At 34.4% G+C, this 23,235-nt stretch overlaps 1 long non-coding RNA gene across 1 annotated transcript in view; it reads right to left on the bottom strand.

Moving 5' to 3' along the window:
- Positions 1 to 13,054: 13,054 nt before the first annotated feature.
- Positions 13,055 to 23,235, bottom strand: part of LOC127877790 (uncharacterized) — a 34,828-nt gene continuing 24,647 nt past the window's right edge. The window contains exons 6-7 of the long non-coding RNA XR_008048611.1: positions 22,230 to 22,324; positions 13,055 to 13,536 (exon numbers count right to left, since the gene is read on the bottom strand). This is a non-coding gene — a long non-coding RNA (uncharacterized LOC127877790). The remainder of the gene's footprint in view (positions 13,537 to 22,229; positions 22,325 to 23,235) is intronic.

The following is a 23,235-nucleotide window of genomic DNA, read 5'->3' on the forward strand; positions in this document are numbered from 1 at the left end:
TGCAATGTGCTCACATGAGATAGGTTATTTTGATTAACAGTGAAAATAAAATAAAGTACCAACTTGTCATGATTTAAGATAAGCAATGGTAAGCATTATTAAACTCAATTCCTGATTGTTTTAATCCAGTCAAAGGCCTGACTGGCCATGGAGGTATACAAGAAAGAACACAAGAGCGCAAATGGTTCTGTGGCATTCATCTAAAACTTCATGTAACAAAAAAAAATTAGCAGGTGGTTTTCGCAAGGTTTTATCAAAAACTTGTAAAGAAATTTACCCAGCACCTTAAAGCCATGATTTTGAGAAAAAAATAAAAATAAATATGAGTAACAAGAGTCAGTGCATTATCGTCATTTTCTTCATCTTCATTATCATTATCACAATTGTCAAATAATAATCATAATATCTGTATAAATTTCATAACAATCGTCATCATCACCATCACCATCATGACAATCATCACAATCATCACCATCATCATCAACATCATCATCACCATCATCACCATAATCATCACCACCACCACCACCACCATCACCATCATCATTATCATCATCATCATCATCATCATCATCACCATCATCATCACCACCACCACCACCACCACCATCACAATCATGTCAATCATCACAATCATCATCACCATCATCATCAACATCATCATCACCATAATCATCACCACCACCACCACCACCATCACCATCATCAATATCATCATCACCATCACCGTTATGACAATCATCACAATCATCATCACCATCACCATCATCATCATCATGACAATCATCACCATCATGAAAATCATCACAATCATCATCACCATCATCATCATCATCACCATCATCATCATCATCATCATCATCATCATCATCATCATCATCATCATCATCATCATCATCATCATCATCATCATCACCATCGCAATCATCATCATCATCATCATCATCATCATCATCATCATCATCATCATCATCATCATCACCATCACCATCACCATCATCATTCTCATCGTCAACACCATCATCATCATCATCATCATCATCATCACCATCATCATCACCACTACCACCATCACCATCACCATCAACATCATCATCATCATCATCATCATCATCATCAACATCATCGTCATAGTCATCGTCATCATCATCATCATCATCATCATCATCGTCATCATCGACTCCACCACCACCACCATCACCATCGTCATTATCCAGTGATTTTTTTTGCTCAAATTTACAGCCAAATTTCGGCTGCTTCCCAATCGCAAAAATACACGTTTTTTCCCAAAATTCTGACCAAAATTTCCCAAAAAAAGCCCAACTTCCAAAAAAAAAAAAAAAAAATAAAAAATTTTTTTTTTTTTTTTTTTTTTAGAAAGAAGTCTCATATAACTTAATTTTAATTTCTTAAATCTAGGTCTCAACTTTATTTTTTAAACATCTTACAAAATATATAACTTGAATTTAGTCATTTTTGTCCATAAATCATTCCCAAACTTGCCACTTTTATTGATTAAAAAAAAACAATTTGACCAGACTCCTTTTTTTAGAAAACTCCCTGAACATGCACTTAAAAACAATATCACTTCTGTTACTTATAATCCTATTTATAATGCTTCATTTTTTCCAATTTTATGGTTTATCGCGCTATTTTTCCCAATTTCACGGTTTATCGCGCTAATTTTCCCAATTCAAAAGGCACAGGCTGTAACAAATTAAAGCAAAAAAAATCACTGTTATCATCATCATCAGCAGCAGAAGCATCATCATCATCATCCTCTTCCTCCTCCTCCTGATCATCATCTTCAACATCATCAACATCATTATCATCATCACCATCATCACCATCATCATCACCACCACCACCACCACCACCACCATCACCATCATCATTATCATTATCATCATTATCATCCTTCTCATCATTCTCATCATCATAATCTACATCATCATCTTCATCATTAGCTATGACATGCTTTTTGGCATAAACAGAAAAATACATGTAATATATTATATAATGTATATAAATGATGGGAAGATTAAATATTGTCATTTACAATAGACATTTGTTGTACACCATATAACACTTGCCTGTGTTATATGTTCCCACGGAAACATACTGTTATAATTTATTGAACATGCTGAGACCAATTCGTGTCAATTATTATCTGTCTTTTTTTTAACACAGACCAACTCCACACAACTCCACAAAACCTTTTTTTGTAATATTATTTATAATTATTATTTATTTAAAAAAAATGTACACATGTTCTTAAATATCATTTATTGTGAAATCCAAATGTTTATATATATCATTACCCCAAAAGAATAAATAAATGTTTTAAAATCTTAGTATTGAGCATCGGTTTACAGGCTTTTAAGTCTTCTATTTTGATATGACAGAAGTGGTTGCATTTAATTATTAAAGATCTATATGCCTGATCTGATAAAAAAAATCTACTGGAAATAAATTTTTGATTAAGCAATGAGCATTATGTTTTGTGTTATACTGCTGTATTGGATGTGTGTTTTGTTTCTCATAGATGGTGACTAATTCCCCAGAAGTGGTTGTCACAATCTCCTCATTATTGCTTGTTATTAATCGTTACAATAATCTGACTTGGTCAGTGGCATCACAGTTAGACCCCAAAGAAGTGCTTGTTGAGTTTGAGGTCAATGTCAAATTAAAAATGAAGTCCGGTATATAGGATATGTCACAGACGTGACGAATACCCCCACATGACGCATTGAAACAGAATATTTTGCATGTTGTCTTAACAAAAAAAGCGAACACCATGCTCAATGTTTAAAACGCACTAAGTGACCCCGTGACCTAGTTTTTGACCCAGCATTGCCCATGTTTGAACTTGATCTACACATCATCTACATACAACTTCTGACTAAGTGTGGTGAAGATCAGATGAAAACTACTTGAATTAGAGAGCGGACACCATGCTCAATGTTTAAAACGTACTAAGTGAACTCGTGACCCCAGTTTTTGACCCGGCATGACCCATATTCGAACTTGACCTAGACATCACCTAGATATAACATCTGACCAAGTTTGGTGAAGATCGGATCAAAACAACTTTAATCAGAGAGCGGACACTTAATACGGAGCGACCGACCCACTGACCAACAGACAAGCTCAACTTCGTTTGGTGGGGTATAATTAACCAAGAACTAGGCCAGAGTGAAAAAGCTAAGTACAAAATCAGGTAAATTTTAAGGAGAAACTAAAGATGGGTAAATTTGGTGTAACCAAAATTTAGACCTGAGTTTAAGTCCCAAAGTTGGTCAATGTCATAGTCAAGATGAAGCAGATGATTTTTGTTTATTAAGAGTGTTCATAGAAAATATCCATCCTAGTTTTAAAGCATTGTAGAAAGCGAAAATGTTGTTAGATGGAATGCGTCAATTTTAGTTAACTCTTTCCCACTTAAAGCAATGTAAAAATGGCTATGTGAAAACAGCATAAAACCAGAACAGCCTGTTAGTAACTCACAGTCTGTTCAGGTTGTATGCTGTTAGCTGCTAATCAGTATAAAAGGGTTGGAAATGAAGCCTTTAAAACTTGCATCTAGTAAGATAGTTCTTTATTTAAATTTAACTTTCTGAGGGAATACAAATGCGTCAAAATACGCATCTAAGTGGTAAAGGGATAAACAACAACAACAACAACATTAAATTCTGCAATAAAGCTTATACAAGCTCTCAGCCTATACAAGCTCTTAGCCTACAAGAGATTGGACTCTGCATTAGTCTAAACCAAAAGTAGGTGAGCGTCAACAGCAACGTGCAGTAAGGTTGATATGGGTGTGTTGGTAGTGTTCAAGTACAACATCCATGCAAGTAAGAAAGATTTGTGTTCACCGTGTAGAGATGGAAGGATGGGTCAATCAATATGTACCTCCCAAATCTGTCAATGCAGGGGCATACAGAATATTTTTGGTCTTCTCATAATAATATTAATTTTAGTACTAGACACATTTTGCTGTCACTTATTATTATTATTGTGATCAACGGAAATAACCACTGGTGAGGAGCGTCAAGCCGATCTGGTAAACGGAAGGGCATGCTTAAATGTTGACTGTGGAGGATAGATAGCTAACTATTACAATCATGTACATCCTAGTTCATGCATACAACTACAACCAAATTAAACACAATAAAGAGTAAACCACTTTACAGTCATATCAGATAATTGCTAAAAATTGTTCTTTTTATTGGTAGCTTAGGGTTAATACAAACAGTGCGAATTATTATCAGAAAACACAAGTGGGACAGCCACATTCATTCTTACAAGAAAAGCCTAGCAAGGCAACATTAAGGTTATACAATTATCTACAACATAACATGTCTGCCCATTTTAATACAATTACCTAACCAAGGGCTGTTTGTGAAACATGCATGCCCCCCATATGGGCTCTCAGTTGTAGTGACAGCCATTTTGTAAATATGTTTTTTTTCACTGTGACCTTGACCTTTGACCTAGTGACCTGAAAATTAATAGGGGTCATCTGCGAGTCATGATCAATGTACCTATGAAGTTTCATGATCCTAGCCATAAGCTTTCTTGAGTTATCATCGGGAAACCATTTTACTATTTCTGGTCACTGTGACCTTGATCTTTGACCTAGTGATCTCAAAATCAATAGGGGTCATCTGCCAGTCATGATCAATGTACCTATCAAGTTTCATGATCCTAGGCATAAGCGTTCTTGAGTTATCATCTGGAAACCATTTAACTATTTTGGGTCATCGTGACCTTGACCTTTGACCGTGTGACCCCAAAATCAATAGGGGTCATCTGTGAGTCATGATCAATCTACCTATAAAGTTTCATGATCCTAGGCATAAGCATTCTTGAGTTATCATCCAGAAACCATTTTACTATTTCGGGTCACTGTGACCTTGACCTTTGACCTGAAAATCAATAGGGGTCATCTGCCAGTCATGATCAATGTACCCAGGGGTTTTTTTTTCTAAGAAAGTGACGCCGATATTCGGCGTCTTCCCCTACCAGAATTTTCCCCCTTAAAATACAATTTCCCCACCAAAAATATCATTTTTCACCAAAATATAATATTTTCTCTCAAAGAAATGTTTATTTTTCCTTGGGGCATTCGACAATTATCCAATTTGCACCATGTACAACGAATTCGCGCTCTCTCTCTCCAGACGAACACACAACATCTGGGAATCCCAGTTATTCTAAATATAGCTCTTAAATAAACTGGGCAACTAATCGTAATAATCATGTGACTATTTTACTGGATACCGGTCTTGCGTGAGAAGGGTGTTTCGTCAATTAATTACCGGAAACCAGTCGAATTTTCATCCGGGCTATGTGCAAGCCGAGGTATAAACGTGAAAACAGAAAAAAATGTTTCACAATTAGCGTTCTTACACAAACAAAATAAAACATTCGAACTCGGAAGATACTGAACGCATCGAGGCATTTTTTAAGAAAGAATCATCGAAAACCGTTATAACCCAGCAGGATTCCAAGGTAATCAACATCGAACATTGTGAAAGTGAAAGTAGACAATCGGCAGCTGCCGCTCCTTTCCCTTCCAATACTGTAGCAAATCAAGATCGTCAACCCATTCATCATGAAATTGAAATCACAAAATTGACATCGTCCCCCGGCCCCAGTACAAAAATATAGTTGAAAACATTTCCCATTATTAGATCTACACCTGCAACTTTATTAAGGACTTTGACTTTAATACCTGTTAAATGTGTTTAAGAACAAAAAGGACAGAGACAAGTCTCTTTTGATGAGTTATAGACATTGAAATGAACAGTTTTTATTTTTTCCCCTAATATCTCTCTTTCGCACTCTTTTTTTCCCCTTTCACCCAGCGTCTTCCCCTTCCTCTAAAAAAAAACCCTGGTACCTATGAAGTTTCATGATCCAAGGCATAAGCGTTCTTGAGTAATCATCCGGTAATCATTTTACTATTTCGGGTCACTGTGACCTTGACCTTTGACCTAGTGACCTGAAAATCAATAGAAGTCATCTGCGAGTCATGATCAAACTACCTATCAAGTTTCGTGATCCTAGGCATAAGCGTTCTTGAGTTATCATCCGGAAACCATTTTACTATTTCGGGTCACCGTGACCTTGACCTTTGACATTGTGACCTGAAAATCAATAGGGGTCATCTGTGAGTCATGATCAATCTACCTTTCAAGTTTCATGATCCTAGGCATAAGCGTTCTTGAGTTATCATCCGGTAACCATTTTACTATTTCGGGTCACCGTGACCTTGACCTTTGACCTAGTGACCTGAAAATCAATAGGGGTCATCTGCGAGTCATGGTCAATCTACCTATCAAGTTTCATGATCCTAGGCATAAGCGTTCTTGAGTTATCATCCGGAAACCATTTTACTATTTTGGGTCACCGTGACCTTGACCTTTGACCTAGTGACCTGAAAATCAATAGGGGTCATCTGCGAGTCTTGATCAGTCTACCTATCAAGTTTCATGATCCTAGGAATAAGCGTTCTTGAGTTATCATCCGGAAACCATTTTACTATTTCGGGTCACACTGACCTTGACCTTTGACCCAGTGACCTCAAAATCAATAGGGGTCATCTGCGAGTTATGATCAATGTACCTATCAAGTTTCATAATCCTAGGCATAAGCGTTTTTGAGTTATCATCCGGAAACCATTTTACTATTTCAGGTCACTGTGACCTTGACCTTTGACCTAGTGTCCTGAAAATCAATAGGGGTCATCTCCGAGTTATAATCAATCTACCTATCAAGTTTCATGATCCTAGGCATAAGCGTTCATGAATTATCATTCGAAAACCATTTTACTATTTCGGGTCACAGTGACCTTGACCTTTTACCTTGTGACCTCAAAATCAATATGGGTCATCTGCGAGTCATGATCAATGTACCTATGAAGTTTCATGATCCTAGGCCTAAGCATTCTTGAGTTATCATCCGGAAACCACCTGGTGGACGGACCGACCGACTGACAGACCGACCGACCAACCGACCGACATGTGCAAAGCAATATACCCCCTCTTCTTCGAAGGGGGGCATAACAATTGTTTATATTAATTTTGTATGAGAGAAGTTTTGCCTAACTGCTCCAGATGTATGTTGTTAAAAACAATAAATACAGAAGAAATGTAATGAAGTAGTTTTTGGACAATTAACATGTATTAACTTACAAAAATGAGGACTATGCCCTGCAGTGTTGTAACCTTCTAGCTCTTGAGCAATATATCAAAGGGAACATATAACGCTGCCATTTGAAAAACTCAGATATCAACAAGAACAGCAAATAAACGCAAAATCAATTCCATACATTACTGAAAAAACTAATTTCTTTGTCATGGGATGGATCGCCATGATTTAGTTGTATTCAGTGCCTTCCCCAGGAATTTTTTCAGGCGCCCCGGGGCCGATCGGGGTGGGTTCGGGAGGGGTGTCCCCTCCGTACGTTGATTTTTTAACCAGGTTTTCCGAAGGAAAAAACTGGTTATTAGATTGGCGAATGCGGGCGGGCTGGCTGGCTGGCTGGCTGGCGGGCTGGCGGAATAAGCTTGTCCGGGCCATAACTATGTCGTTCATTGTCAGATTTTAAAATCATTTGGCACATTTGTTCACCATCATTGGACGGTGTGTCGCGTGAAATAATTACGTCGATATCTCCAAGGTCAAGGTCACACTTTGAGTTCAAAGGTCAAAAATGGCCATAAATGAGCTTGTCCGAGCCATAACTATGTCGTTCATCGTCAGATTTTAAAATCATTTGGCACATTTGTTCACCATCATTGGACGGTGTGTCGCGCGAAATAATTACGTCGATATCTCCAAGGTCAAGGTCACACTTTGAGTTCAAAGGTCAAAAATGGCCATAAATGAGCTTGTCCTGGCCATAACTATGTCATTCATTGTGAGATTTTAAAATCATTTGGCACATTTGTTCATCATCATGGGACGGTGTGTCCCACGAAAGAATCACGTCAATATCTCCAATGTCAAGGTCGCCACGACTAAAAATAGATTTAAAAAAAAAAAACTTACAAAGGGGGTTAATTTTTTTTGGTCATTTCAAAAGTTCAGTTTGAGTTTTCTCCCTTTATCAGATTTTTTTTTCACAATGAAAACCTGGTTTTGTGACAATTTTGTCCCTTGTTATTTATTTAACGTGTCAATTCACGTTCTGTGGTGCGTTATAACTCAAAGAAAAACAGCGTCAAAAGACGTCATTTGGTGCGCTATGACTCTTAAAAAAAATCCCCCAGTCATTTAAAAATATATTTTTTTATATTGTTTAATTGTTTTAAAACTTTTCCGCACAGATAGTAAAATCCCGCCTCGAACGATTCCCCAATACATCCGTTTCAACCCGACTCTATTCCTGTATACTTACTATTTTTCAAGTTTCTATTTATTACCCGATAATCCCGTTTATTCCGTTGTTATCAATCTCTTTCTAGTAAATATTTACGATAAAAGCTTTCAGTTATTTCTTTAGCACAAACCTTGCCATTTTTTAAGTGACTATTTATAGATTTGATGAAATATTGCCTCTGAATATGCCTCTGAATATGCGTCAATCCCCTGACCTGTTGTGTGCTTGTTAAAACGCTCAATACACGCCATTTGTATGCAATAGACGCGACGTTGTACATGCTGCATAATTTTCGCGCTCTTTTTAATTGAGAAAAAGATTCGACACAAAATAAATTTGCACTGCTAATTTGAAGCAAAAATATTTAACGTTGCGGTAACATTTACATTCGGAAGTGTGTTTCGGATAAAAAACGCGTTAACATCGACTTACGGGAATGGGTTTCGGATTACAAATTTAATTATTCCCATTTGAGATTTCAACAAATATTAACCGTTGCGTTATAAATTCAACGATAATTTGTTTAAACACTTTACGAGTCGAATAAATGTTTTGACGGAATAATGCATGAAATTCACGTTGTCCACGAGGATCACGGCCGGTTGCCATCATCAGCCTTCTAACTATCGATTATCGGACGAAACATTTACAAGTGTGCGTAATTAATTCAACGAAAATTTGTTAAAGCGCATTACGTGTCGAATAAATGTCAGAAAAACGAGGTGAATCAGTTCTATAAATGGACATGTTGAAATATACATGTACTGGAATTAAATAAATTGTTATCACATAATTGTAACCGGGAGTCATTTGCACAACTTACTCGCTATAATAATTAATTGTTTACCACTTGCAATTAATTTCTCGTATTAATTATGAGTCATAGGTAACACTTGTTTACAGTAAAAAGGTGTGATGATGATGCCCGAAACCGTCTTTAATGTTCTGTACTGTACTAATTACCGGTTTTATATTGCTCAAATGGTACAACTTCTTGCTAATCAAGCTGCGATAAACTCTTACTTCATGCCCGACGTCAATCAAAAATAATGGTCGATAGTTAACCCCGCCCTCATAAGCATTCGCGTAACCGATTGGACGATGAACTTCACAGTTTGACGACTGGAAAGTTACCAGATACATCCTTGTCAGCATTTAAATGACCGTGTAATGTGGCTAGAATAATCGATACGCGCGTCATGCTATTCTCTTATCAGTGGATTATCCATTACCCCATGTGGTGTTTATGGCGATTACTTGTGAAAGTAGGTACCGAGTGCTCTTTTAAAACAGGAAATATTGATACACTGATAGGGAAACCTTGATTTTTTTGGACAATCTCCACTTCCTTTTACTGAAGAATACACTGATCGGAAAATTTCAAGCGCCCCGGGGACTCTGATTTCGAAATTCAAGCGCCCCGGCAAGGGGCGCTTAAATGGCCTGGGGAAGACCCTGGTATTATGCAGCAAACACAATGACCTTATTGTTGTTTTATGCAGTGAACACGTTGGTCTCATTTACATGTATTTGTATTATGTGGCGAACATGTTAACCTTATTTAATTGTATTATGCAGCGAACACGAGAACTGATTGTTGTTTTATGCAGCGCCCCCACATCAATTTATGTAGATCATCTCTTAGGAGTTAAACAATGTATGATCATCATCATGCTTCTAAGTGTATAACAGTCCTGCAAATCCCTTTTACAGTAATATTTACATTTACCTTTAGCATCACAGGCATCAGGTTGTTATATTTTACTACACAATTGTACCACTCTTACCACACAGGCTTTTTTATTTAAATGAAGCACAAGACCACAAAAGCCAATAAGAAACATACAAATATTGCTACATTTATGAATATTATCAGTCAATATGTTAGGGTCGAATAGTTTAGCAAGACAGTATACAAAATAAAATAAAATTCTGCGACAAAATTTGATTTAATTTCCTTTGTTTAGATTATAAAGTAGTTTACTTAAGTTCAAATACATGTACTTCTTCAGAATGTGATTCACACAGAAGAAAGGGAGAACAAACATAAATGTATGTTTCTCTCCTACCAGTTGATAATTTACAAATTATAATAAGTTTAAACAAAGTGAGAAATTTGAGATGTAACTATTTTTTATAACAGACAATTATATATTAAATATTCTAGTCTGATCGGGATATATGTTATTCCAACGTCATGGCATATTTACATTATTCAGGGATTGGTTGCAATATTTTACAATTGGTAGCATGAACCAATGATTTTTTTAAACATAAGTTATTGATTACAAATGATTGCAGGACACCTATTAAAGGTTTCAGAATGCATTTTCTGTTTGTTTAAATGAATAACTCCGCGTATTTGTTAATGATTTTTATTTCGGAACAAGGGATTGCAAACTTTTAAATAATGCTATTGGATTTCTATCCAAAAACTGGTACTATGAGATTACTGGATAAAATGCTCACATTCTAAAAAACATTTATAGTTCTGATGTTTATTCTTGAAAATGTATCTTCTTCACTAACAATAAATGCCACTTTTGCTCAGAAAGAACAGATACTGATGCTTAAGTTGTTTTTTTTGTTTTAATTTCAATCAGCATAAAGCCTATTTTTAAGTGCATTGTATATTCAGCAACAATGCAGAGTTTATTGACTTTTTATACTGAATAAAAACATGTTCAAGAAAAGTAAAACATTTCATTTAACACTCCATGTCTAAACAACAAAATAAAGGCAAAGTAATTGACATATCATGTACTTCCTAATAGTTACATGACAATCCTAGGATGGCACCCTAGCAACCCAGTGATTAGTTCCTATGTTCAAATCAATCTGTTATGTCATTATTGTTTTAGGAAAACATTTTATGTTTGTAATATTTTTTAAATAAATTAATAATGTTTTAGACTAATAAATTAAAACTTACTGATTTAAAGTAAATATTCTAAAAATTATTGGCATTTTATTTTACATGTGTAGCAAATTTAGCTAAATCTTAAACAAAGGCCTTTTATCCAAACTATATATAATATTAATATTTTGTTAATAAAAAAAATAATTATGTGATAGCATTTTTAAATACAAAGAAATAACTCAAGATTAATCAGATACATGTATGTGGCATAATGTCCAAAATAAGTGGGTGGTCGAAGTTATAGGAATTTATGGAACTATCGAAAAAAGAATAACATGAAATATGTAGGGCCTGGGGGTTCAAATATTGTATGCACTCAATTTGTGGCGTCTTTTTAAGCAATTATATAAAGACTTCCTGACCAAAATCAAGGTAATATTACTTTTAAATCATTAACGTATTCGCATACTCCAAGAAAGTTGTAGAATATTTGAAGGAAAACATATGCATTTATACGAAAACTTGTGATGTGAAATGTCCAATGGTTACGAAAATTACAGAAAAACAGCATGTCACGGTTTACAAAAAACAAATGACTGCACCCAAATATTTTAATGTTACTGACTATAACGGGTTGATACATGTATGATTTTGCTTCTCATTTAATAAAGTGACAATATCAAGGCAGACACACTTGAAATATGAAGGATATTCTGTCCTTTGGCCTATGTCTATCAATACAGTGTATATAAATACGATCGGCAACTTCCGAAACCAATCGGAAAATTTTGACAGGCACAAAATGTTTTCAAAATTATTTTTTCTGCAAATATTCTACCACATAATGACATTTCTTGTGTATACCAATAAATAAATGATTTTTAAGCAATAGCACGTTGATTTCAATCAGGAACACTGTCTATAACCGTGAAAACAAATATTCCAATCTTTTTGGTTTACAATTTTTGTGATGTAAATAGCTTGCATGTAACATGGAATTGAATGTTCTGTCAGATAAGTGTTTCGACTTTCTGGAGTGGGTGATTTCAGACTGTTTAATCCAACTAGAAAAGAGCTCTTAAAGTTAGTTAGACTCATGTAAAGTGAAGTAATAAAGAACCACTTTTGGTAAACAACCCAAATGTGACCTCCCTTGTTGGATCATGCTACATTTGATAATGGAGTGACATATACGAGTAATGCCAGTCCAAGGGAGATAACTCAAAATTATTTTTTTTACCAAACTTCTCTGTTTGTCCAGGAATTATTACTTAATTTCACTTCATGGAATTGTAGAAGTTCTTAATGTCTTTATTAAACTGTAATACATACTGAATATACTTTTAGACACGAACTAAAGTCATAAACATGATGTTTGAGGTAAATATATGGAATTTATGAAATACTCATTCAAAATAATTTGACCACATTAATACTGGTGATAAATAACAGGCTTGATAATGAATTGCTTAGAACAACTTGCTATTATCTGAAATTAATAAATAATTGTCTTAAACTTCAATGTTCAACACAAATTTTCAACACACAGTATCAAATATGGATTTCTTCTCAATTGGGTAAGGACTGCAAAGACATGTCCAAATTTTCCTGTGGTTTAAAGGAAGATGTCAAAAGCCAAAAGTGCTACTTGAAATGACAGGCAACACACATTTGACAGCAGACAATGACGGATCACAAAATCCCATACCTTAGAACTTAAACCATAGTTCAGCACGCAATATGTGATTCGGCTGCATGCCACTGAGGCTGTGGCTGTTATTGAAATATAGTTTATCTTACCTGACAAGACTTGGCTTGTAATTCTTGACTTGACAACTATCCCTGCACAGTCACTTCCACCTCAACAAGTTGGAGGTCAGTACAGGTCCAGTGGCTGACTTTAAGTTCAATTCCTGCTGCTCACTTGACAACTATTCCAACCTCAGTCACTTCCACCAAGACATGATGGAGGTCCGTACATGTCTAGTGTCTTGATTTAGTTCTGGTACCACTACTCACTAGACTACTATTCCAAGCAGTCAATGTCACCTAGACACTTTGGATCATGTCAGTGCATTGCCACTGCCAGTGTCTGATTTGAGTTCCATTATGCTGCTTAATTGGCAACTATTACAACTACTGTACAGTCACTTCCATCTAGACAGGAAAGGAGGTTAGTAGTATACTAGTACATGTCCAGTATCCGGCTAGAGTTCCATTTATTCTCAATACCCAGTACTCACAGAATATGTCTCACTGGATGACCAATCTGCCTTCGGTACATCAACTGTGAATATACAAAAACAAAAATGAATGAGATAATTAATCTGATTTTAGTAAGTAAAATTATTTGTAAAGAAATCCATTTTGTTCTCTACATACATGTACAGTCAATCTTGTGGATGCGACTACTTGTATTAAGCGACCTTTGTCTTATGCGACTTTGAAATCCCACGGAGCTTTTTCGCTATATAATGATATTGTATTAAACGACTTTTGTCTTACGCGACCAGCGACCGCTGATTTTTGTGTATTTTGATGTCTGAATCTTGAATTAAGCGACCACTAGGAGGTAAAAGTGGTTAATCTATTGATCTTTCAGGGACAAATCCGTGTTAATTGTTTATCTAAGCCGCTAAGATGTACTGTTACACCTCTGCTATGTTTTCACACCAACCATTATGATTGTGTTTTGTCTCGTTGACCGGTTCTGACCGGTATTGTTGTAGACTGCGTATCAATTTATTGAGTTGAATAATAGAGGAACGTATTGCGCACAGTCTACAGCTTAAATAGTTTACGATGTGGAACGTTAAGAGACAACGCTGATTTTTCTTGAGTATAGATAACAGGTGCAGAAACAATGCACTGTACGCGACAAACATTTCCTGAGAAGTGCGGAAAATAAACTATTAATCGGCAACATCTGTCGAAATCCGTACATTACCAATTTGTAATTATGCTAATTAGTAGATATTTGTTAGCCAATCACATTGTTATTTACTTAATAAATCAGGTCTGTTTGTTTGTTGTCAATTGTCGTGTTTTAATTTTTCAGCTCATTATGTATCATAATCGAGTCAGATTTCCTTAAGCGTACATGCAGAAATTAAAATGTCAAAACGAAAAGTGTTAACGTTGAACGAGAAAATTCGGGTTTTGGGCGTAAAATCGCAGATGAGTTTGGAGTCGGTAAAACTCAAAATCAGAACATTCTTATGCGTAAAGCTGAGGTGCTTGAAGACGTGGAAAATAATGTGTCAGGTGAAAAAAAACGCGAAAAATATTTCCTTGTCTATGTTGTTTTTGCAAATAAATATGTACACACAATTCATTTATAATAAATGGTAATTTTTAATAAGTGAAAAATAAAACACATTATAAGTTAAATATTGTTTATGTATTGTGTTTATATTCATTTTATTATAAAAGTTAAAATCATTGTTGAAAAAGAGATTATCCTTCATATAGATTAAAATTGAGGGTAAGCATTCTTCCAGAATGGCCTTTTTTTATTTAAAGACCATTTTATTAAGTGACCACTTTTGATTACTCCCTTAAGTGGTCTCTTAATACAAGATTGACTGCACTAAGTAGACCACGTGTTAGGGCAAAAAGTGCACCTAAAAGATAAGTTTTTTTCAAAAATTCATACCTGTATCTACATTAATTGTATTTATATTCTTTATTAAATACCAAACACTACTTTGAAATCATGAATCATAGAATAAAAAATGTTCCAAATCTTATTGTGTTGAGTGTTGTTTTTTTCAAATGTTTGTATTATAAGCTCGATTAAATAAGATTTGAAAAATTGGTTATCAATTGTTGAAGACATTACTAGGTTTTCTAGTTTTTGACCACTATTGATTTTAATTCTGACATAGCCTTTATAATGACAAGATGAACATTCTGACCAAGTTTCAATAACATTTAATCATCAATTTAATAATTTATGATTAATAAAACAGTACAGTTGGATTTCATTTTGGATAGAAATGATTATTTGCTTTATTTTGTTATGATTTACATAATAATGGAATAAAGTATCAATTTATTCACATTTTAAATCATGATGCAGTTAAATGTTATATGTTATATTTTATGATGTTTGGGTTTTAAATTATGCATATTCTCTTAAACATGGTGTTGATCTAATATGTTATTATTATAGTTTGTTCCCTTTACATTCTTGCAGTAATGTTTTGTTGTAAGATATAATAATAAATAAAAGTTAAAAAAATAGCTTTTCTTTTCTTTATGTTATTATCCACCGCCATAGGTGGAGGGATATAGTTTTGGCATTGTCCGTCCGGAGCACTTTTGTGTCAAGAGTAATATCAGAAAATTGCTTGAACCGATTTCATGGAAACTTGATATAAGTGTATATATCATAATAGAATGCTGTGTGTTAAATGCTGTTGCAATCCATTTACAAATAACAGAGTAATGGCCCTTTTTAATTGAAAATAAGCACACTTTTGTGTCTGGAGCGAAATCTTGGGACTGCTTGTGCAGATTTCATTGAAACTTGGAATGAGTGTATATATTGATAAGAGGATGGTGAAGGTAAAATTGCAACTCAAACAACTGGTCAATAATGGAGTTATGGCCACTTTTTACTTGAAAATACCTGTTTGTATTTTGTTTGTACACCGCCAAAGCAAGTAACACCTATATGTCTTCCTGTCCATAGTCAGGCTACACAGAAATATTGGTCGTGACTAAAAGAAATGTTAACACTATTGGTTCTGACTAAAAGAAATGTAAACAATATCGGTTCATTCCTGGATAACCATATGATATTGATAAAATAATAAAGCATTTGTAATAATTTTTGTCAAAAATCTGGAAAATACGTTGATCAGCGTTTATATTTTGCCTTTAAATACTAAAGCCTGCATGGCTCTGCGGAAGCGTATTAGCTTTAACTTCAAGAGGCCTCTGCTTCGAACTCATAGTATTTTAATCGACTTTATATCTTCTCGCTAAAATAATTAGTTTAGGACATTCAAAACATTATAATATATTTATTGGTCAACATATTGAATGACATTTTCCCAAAATACAAAATCTGTGAACTGTGACCAATACCCTTTAAGTACACTACGCGACCCGTTGAGTTTTATTTGAACTTTTGAGATGAGTGTAAACACCTAATGCTTAAGTTGATGTACATGAAATGTTTTTAGCTTGGACAGAGCTCCAGATAAGGGTCGTATTTTCGTAATTACGAAATATTTTCAAGTCTGTTACGTATTTATTTTAAAATCTTGTCGTACCATTAAGAATTACAAAATCAAGTTACGAATATTATCTTTACATCGGTTCGTATCGATTTTTATTGAGTTCTTTTCGCGAATTAAAGATCTTTGCAGTGCTTATATAGAATGGTTATCGGGTTTGTTTAATAAAGCGCATTTTTTTCCAATAAAAGCGGCGTATACAGTCTATCTGTTAAAAAACAATGGCGGCGCCCAGAGAGCGTCCTAAAAAACTGCAAAGCGTCCAAAAACACGCTTTTAACATATTGTACGCAAAGTGAGCCGAAGTTAAATGTTTAGAAAGACATTATAGAAATGATCTTATACGATGTTGTATGTTCAGTTTCCGACACAGTCGGAAAAGCTAAACAAAAACGCGACACGACGGGTCCAAATTTAAACACAAAAAAAACATTGAACGAGTGGAAGGGACAAGTTCTGTGGCTAATTGTTGAAAAGATTGAAGGGGAGACCCGTTTTAATTGTGAAGTATGTAAAAATTCATCTAAGGCATGCAATCTAAGCACAGTTTGGGCATATGAAGGTATTTGAAAAATAAATTGTATAATACTGAAAAGACACTGTTGAACTCGTATAAATAAAGTTGCTAGTATGTTTATTTTGATTTTTTTGCATAAAAATTACCATTATTATTTATTTTTAGGTCATTTATAAAAATAAGAATTATTTTCCAAAACTTAGTAGTAACTCAGTTGAATTATCCAAGGGATATTAAATAATTATAACTCTCTGATTATACTCCTTTAATTGACGTTTCGGCATAATGCCTTTATCAAAACATTGGAAATTATATGTTAACTACATTTTTACGTCTTTTTTTGACTGCACAATTTAAATAACAAAGAAAAATGTTTTTAAACGTCAAATGACGTTGTACATGATGACGTCATAAATGGCGTTATATAAAATGGCGCCAAAAAATGTAAAAATTCGCCAAAAATGAAATGACGTTAAACACTTACATATTGTGTCTTAACAAATAAGAGACAGTTCCCATTATTACAGACTTATTAAAGAATTGGAATTCATAAAGAAGTTTTAAACGCAATCACCAAATGGACTAAATACAAAAAATCAACTTGATGTCCTGTTACGGGAAACTATCTTGTAAAAAATATATGTGAAAAACATTTTATATTAATCATCAACATAAATGAATGTAAAAATAATAGTACTTTATGCAATTTATCTTGGCCATAATGTGTATATGATATATAGAATAGCAAGTATATATGATTATTTAATCAAATATCATTATAATATTTACATAGATATGGATTGAAACAATTAGAGTCATTAAATAAGTTTAACCTATTTAATTTATGATAATAAGTTTAGGTAGATTATAATTACATATGATGATGATTGTTTTATTGTAAAATATCAATTTATTAAATATATAAAGCACACATTTAACATAAGATTAAGACACAATATGTAAGTGTTTAACGTCATTTCATTTTTGGCGAATTTTTACATTTTTTGGCGCCATTTTATATAACGCCATTTATGACGTCATCATGTACAACGTCATTTGACATTTAAAAACATTTTTCTTTGTTATTTTAATTGTGCAGTCAAAAGACGTAAAAATGTAGTTAACATATAATTTCCAATGTTTTGATCTTAGTAGTAACGTTAAGAATAAAATTTCAGAGTTAAGAATTCTTTTTGAAAATCTGGTAGTAATTTAAGAATTTCACAAAACCTTATCTAAAATTAAATAAATCGTACAAACACGTCACTGTTTATTTAAATGTTTCTGGTACTAAACATGTTTCGGCCGTAGCCTTCATCAGTAGTACATTAATATAAACAAATACAAAGGAAGTGACGTCAACGTCATACAATAACGCAACGTCGTTTGGCGGAAAAATATATAGTTCATTATATTACATAATACATAATACAGAGATGGATCATTGCTGATACAAAACCTTATCTGGCGTTCTGCTTGGATTCTGAATCAACCATGAATTGAAGCAACAATATTTGAGTTAGCCTTCTACCAGTCAAAACTTCTGAAGTAAAGCTCAAGGTTCCATTACACTTAAGAATTTTGTATCCCTCTGTGGTCGAAAGAAGTGCTTATTTCTACACAGTTCCTTCCCTCATATATTTTAAATGCTATTAAGCAATCGCAACCAAGCCTTTAGTGATTACAGTACAGGCGCAGTGTACTTACACAAACGCCACTTGCCGCGATGATCATCTCACTGTGTTCGCTTACAAATATAAACCCCGCGATGGGTGTTCAGATCAAATATGTCGCTGGAGCTGTTTGATATAAGGCGAACACGGCCAATCACCACAGACCCATAATATCTACAGTGGTGTTCATCGTGTTCGCTAAAAATAAAATAATTGAACATAAATGTATTGTCTTGATCCCTTTCATTTAAAAGTGATAATGAATAATGTATTTCACACCCATGCCAAGTTTCCAAGTTTATTAATTTAAAGCTCAGTTCATGCATAACATGACAATATTAGCAACAATTATACAAAGTGCATCAATAGACCATAGTTGAAGGGGCTACACTATACAGCCAGGGCCCTCGATTTGCCAAATTTACCGTCGAATATCGCCGGCTTCCCCCATGAAAAAAGTATCCTTTTTACCCTATTTTGTGGAAAAAAATATCCCTAAAAAAGGAAAAAAAATAAACACACGCAAAACCCGAAACACTGAAAAGATATTGTTCGTGTTTTCCAGCCTTATCGATACGGCTGTATATGGGAAATATAACGTTTCGTGCACCTGCATGATTCATACATCTACACCGTTTCCGGATAATAAAATAATACACAGTGCTAAGTCATACTGAAAAAATGCTTATGAAAACAATGATTTTTTTCCTGCAAAAAATAGATTTTCTTTTTAAACAAACTGCATTAGATAGTATTCATAAAAAACAAACAGACAGTTACACACAGGCATCGGCGACCGCGTCATCAAATGACAACTCGATAGAAATTGAAGATGAAGATGTGCAAAATCATGAAACAGACTGTCACAAACATGCATCGGCGAACGCGATTGTGATTGTTGAAAATTGTTTTCGTTTGTTTTATAAATAAAGTTATATCTTTATTTATCACAAGTATTTTCTATTTTATTCACACTTCTCGATACAGTCATCTCTTATCCAACAGTTTATATTTATAAAAAAACATATGCGCTGACTTGTTAAGAGATGAGAAAAGAAGATGTGTCTTTTCAATACTTATTTGAGCACTGATAACTGCCATAAATAAAAGATATGTAAGTGTGTAAAATAGGAGAGAACAACAAAAGGTTCACCTCTGTTTTATATTGACATTAACTTTATAATACATCAGAACAGTATAGTCTTATATGAGTGTCAGATATACTCAGTTAAAAAAACAAAGGAATAAAGTGCAAACATGTACAAAACTTGAAAAGGAAGTAATGAGAAACTACGTAAAAAAATACCCCATAAAAGGTAATCGATGCGAAAATTACCCCTCATGAGTGATGTGGGTGGCTTCGCCTGGCGACAAGAGAGGGCGCTGACAGCAATTATACATTTAAAGATAGAGATTATTTATTTTAGGCCACGACTTTTATATTTCTTGGTTTACAAAACCGCCGACCCTAATTTTTGGAAAATGGGAAAAAAAATAAAATCGGAAAATCGTCTTTTTTTTAAATATTTTATTCCCGACCGCACTGCAAAACGAGCGAAACGAGAAAAAAAAAACGATCCGGTTTGAGTACGGTTGCGAATAAAATCGGGTAAGTACAATCAACGATTGGTTCACCTATATTGCAGAGATCGGGATATTTTTCAATGTGACACATTATGTACCAGTCCTTTTATGGGCACTTCTCAAAATTTATTTCGGGTAAAAATTACAGACAATAAGAAAATCAGCGTCAGTAAAATGTCGACCCCATCAAAATTTATTTCCGAGTCTGTGACGCAACTATATTGTTTAACATGTTAATTATATTAAACAAACCCGATATTATAGTAGATAAAAAAGTATTTGATAATTAGTATAAATAATCCAATAAAACAATGCCATTATTTACGATATATGTGTTTAGGAATTTTGTAAACACGTCCGCCATAGTTTATAGGAACTGTACAGAAAGTTTGGAAATCGGAACAAATCGGTATATCTCGGAAAATCATTGATAAATGTATTTGTCTTTTCAATGCTTAGGGCCGAGTAATTTCGGCAAATCGGAACTCAACGTGCGTAAAACACTAGCTCAATTAACCGTTAAACTCCGCCTCCGTTCTCTGCAAAAGATTCGAAGGCGGAGCTATGCACGTGCTTTTATTAAATTGGAGGATTGCAATTGCGAAACAAACACACGATTGGTTCGGCATGTTGATTGCTAGACAAAGGAAGCCATTTTTTTCGGCGCGAAATTTGTCGCTTTATTGCTTCCGACAGAAAGCGGCTTTCCATTGATGACGTCAAACTGTCAATTCACACAGACTGCACATTTTCGGAAGACTTTAACTGACTCCTTGTTTACAATTCCAGTAAAAAAAACACTTGCTAACATTAAACTTTGGATTAAATTATCAAAATAAAGCAAAAGCGAAGTTGACAAATATGATTAAATTAATTCGCGTCAGTTCAAATAAGACGTTTTGCGTTGTAAATCAACGAGTTTTCATGACAACAACAACTTTGACAAACATTACCGCGACGACGCATGGATCGATCTACCTGGATTTTTTTTTCATGTACGATCTCATAAGTCGAGTAAGAGCAAACACATACCGGGTAATTTGTGTATGAGTAGTTTATCTTATATAAGATTTATGCAACGGGCATCGCATTGTTGCGTAATGGTGCGCATCGAATTATGGAAACGAAACGCAGTTTTTCGTTTTAATGGGAGAAGAACGCATGTCATGTAATGGAGTGTTTAAAATTGCCTGATGTTACAAAAGGTGCTTTTAGGACTCATTTCATTTGAAGATATAGATGTGTTTCATTGCATAATTTGATTTTTTGTCTCTGTGTTAAGATTATAAAAGATATGTTGTCTTTGTTCTGATGTTATTAGTATTAACTTTTTTTTCCAATGATGTTTTTTTTTTTTTTTTTTTTTTTTCGACCGCCCGATGGACCATTTTCAAAATAATTTTTGTAAACCAATAAAAAAAAAAGTCGTGGCCTTATATGTAATACAACATATACAAACGATATTTTAACATTGAGAGCTGATGGGGAACATACAATCATTAAATGTATAGATAAGCAAACACCTAGAACACGTTATGAATTAAAACTGTTTCAATATTTCTTTAACGAACAAACAAAATTTCCTGTACGTACTGTATTTGTGAGAATCGATGGACATTAGCGATTTAAATTTTATATTTGGTTTCGTGTAATATTTTTATCAATGAAACATAAATGCCCATGACAGTGTTTCCTGTATTAATAAATGCCGAGTATAAAAGAAAACCGAGTTCGCACATAAATCTAGGATACTGTACCTGGAAGAGTGATAATTGCGTGTTTACGAAGGTCGATTGAACGCGTATTTGTGGACCGCAGAAACCCACTATTAGTTGTATCAGTTGGAGAAGTAAGAGAAAGTTACCTTTTCATCTGGAAACTGTTTATTTCATTGTTACATTGGTAGACGATTTCCCGCAGAAAGTTATAAATTAATCTCCTTTTGAAGAACGTTGCTTACATCTTTAGGTGGCACACTACAGTTTTTTTAGTCTCGGCCAATCGCGTACACAAGCAGGAGCGAACCAATGTCTGGAAACTGGTCACCTCGCAAATCTGAAAATAAACCAAGCACATTGCCAGAATGGTTGAGGCTGTGCCTTCTGAAAAATCAGTAACATTCAAATCAAATGAGTTGGGGCAAAATGTTTTAGTATTGATTATTTCAAATCAAAACATCAGAATTATGTGTGTTTCCGAGCCTTTTTAAGCCAGTTTCAACAACAAACTGCCACTTTCCTGCAGAAGCAAGGTGCCTGGAAACCATGTTTTTACATTGGTAACTTACCAAGTACTAAACAGCAATGGAGAAAATTGGGGGTCAAAGGATTAGATTTTTTGTAATAGTTCAATGTCCGTACGCCCTTTCAAATTTCCAACAGAAATACTGACCGGAGCCAGCATTACACCTGTTTTCGAATTGCATTAATTCTACTTCCTGTATGCAGCTATAGTTAAAATACCAATGTTTTGGTAACTTACAAACATCCAAGAAAAATCACCACAACTCAAACCTGACATTCATTATTATTAAGACACTCAAAATGGTGCTTACTTGAGCAATGTTCTCTTTATTTAGAAATTTGACCGGGGCCAATTCGCATTGGTGGCTAAAAAGTGTGGTGTGCAGCCTTAAGGGCAAGCAAAGTCTTAGAACTGCAAAATATGGACTTGTTTTCTTGAAATTTGGACAAAAACAAGCAAATATAATACATTTTTGACCAAGTCTGAAGGCTTGTTTGTTATTTATAAAGCGTTTAATCCGACCCCTGTTTTCCCTTTTTTTTCTATGCCATTTTCAGGGTCATTGTAGAAGTCATGGTAGTGAAAAGCTACCTCACAGAAACATATTGCAACAATTAAATGAAGTCTTAATCACATTGAGATGACAAATGGTAGTGCAGGTGACTTGGTCAGCCTTTAAATCATAACTTTATCAAAGAAGCAACACAAAAACACGCAGTTTT

Source organism: Dreissena polymorpha, chromosome 4 (assembly GCF_020536995.1).
Source record: "Dreissena polymorpha isolate Duluth1 chromosome 4, UMN_Dpol_1.0, whole genome shotgun sequence".
NCBI classification, from domain to species: domain Eukaryota; kingdom Metazoa; phylum Mollusca; class Bivalvia; order Myida; family Dreissenidae; genus Dreissena; species Dreissena polymorpha.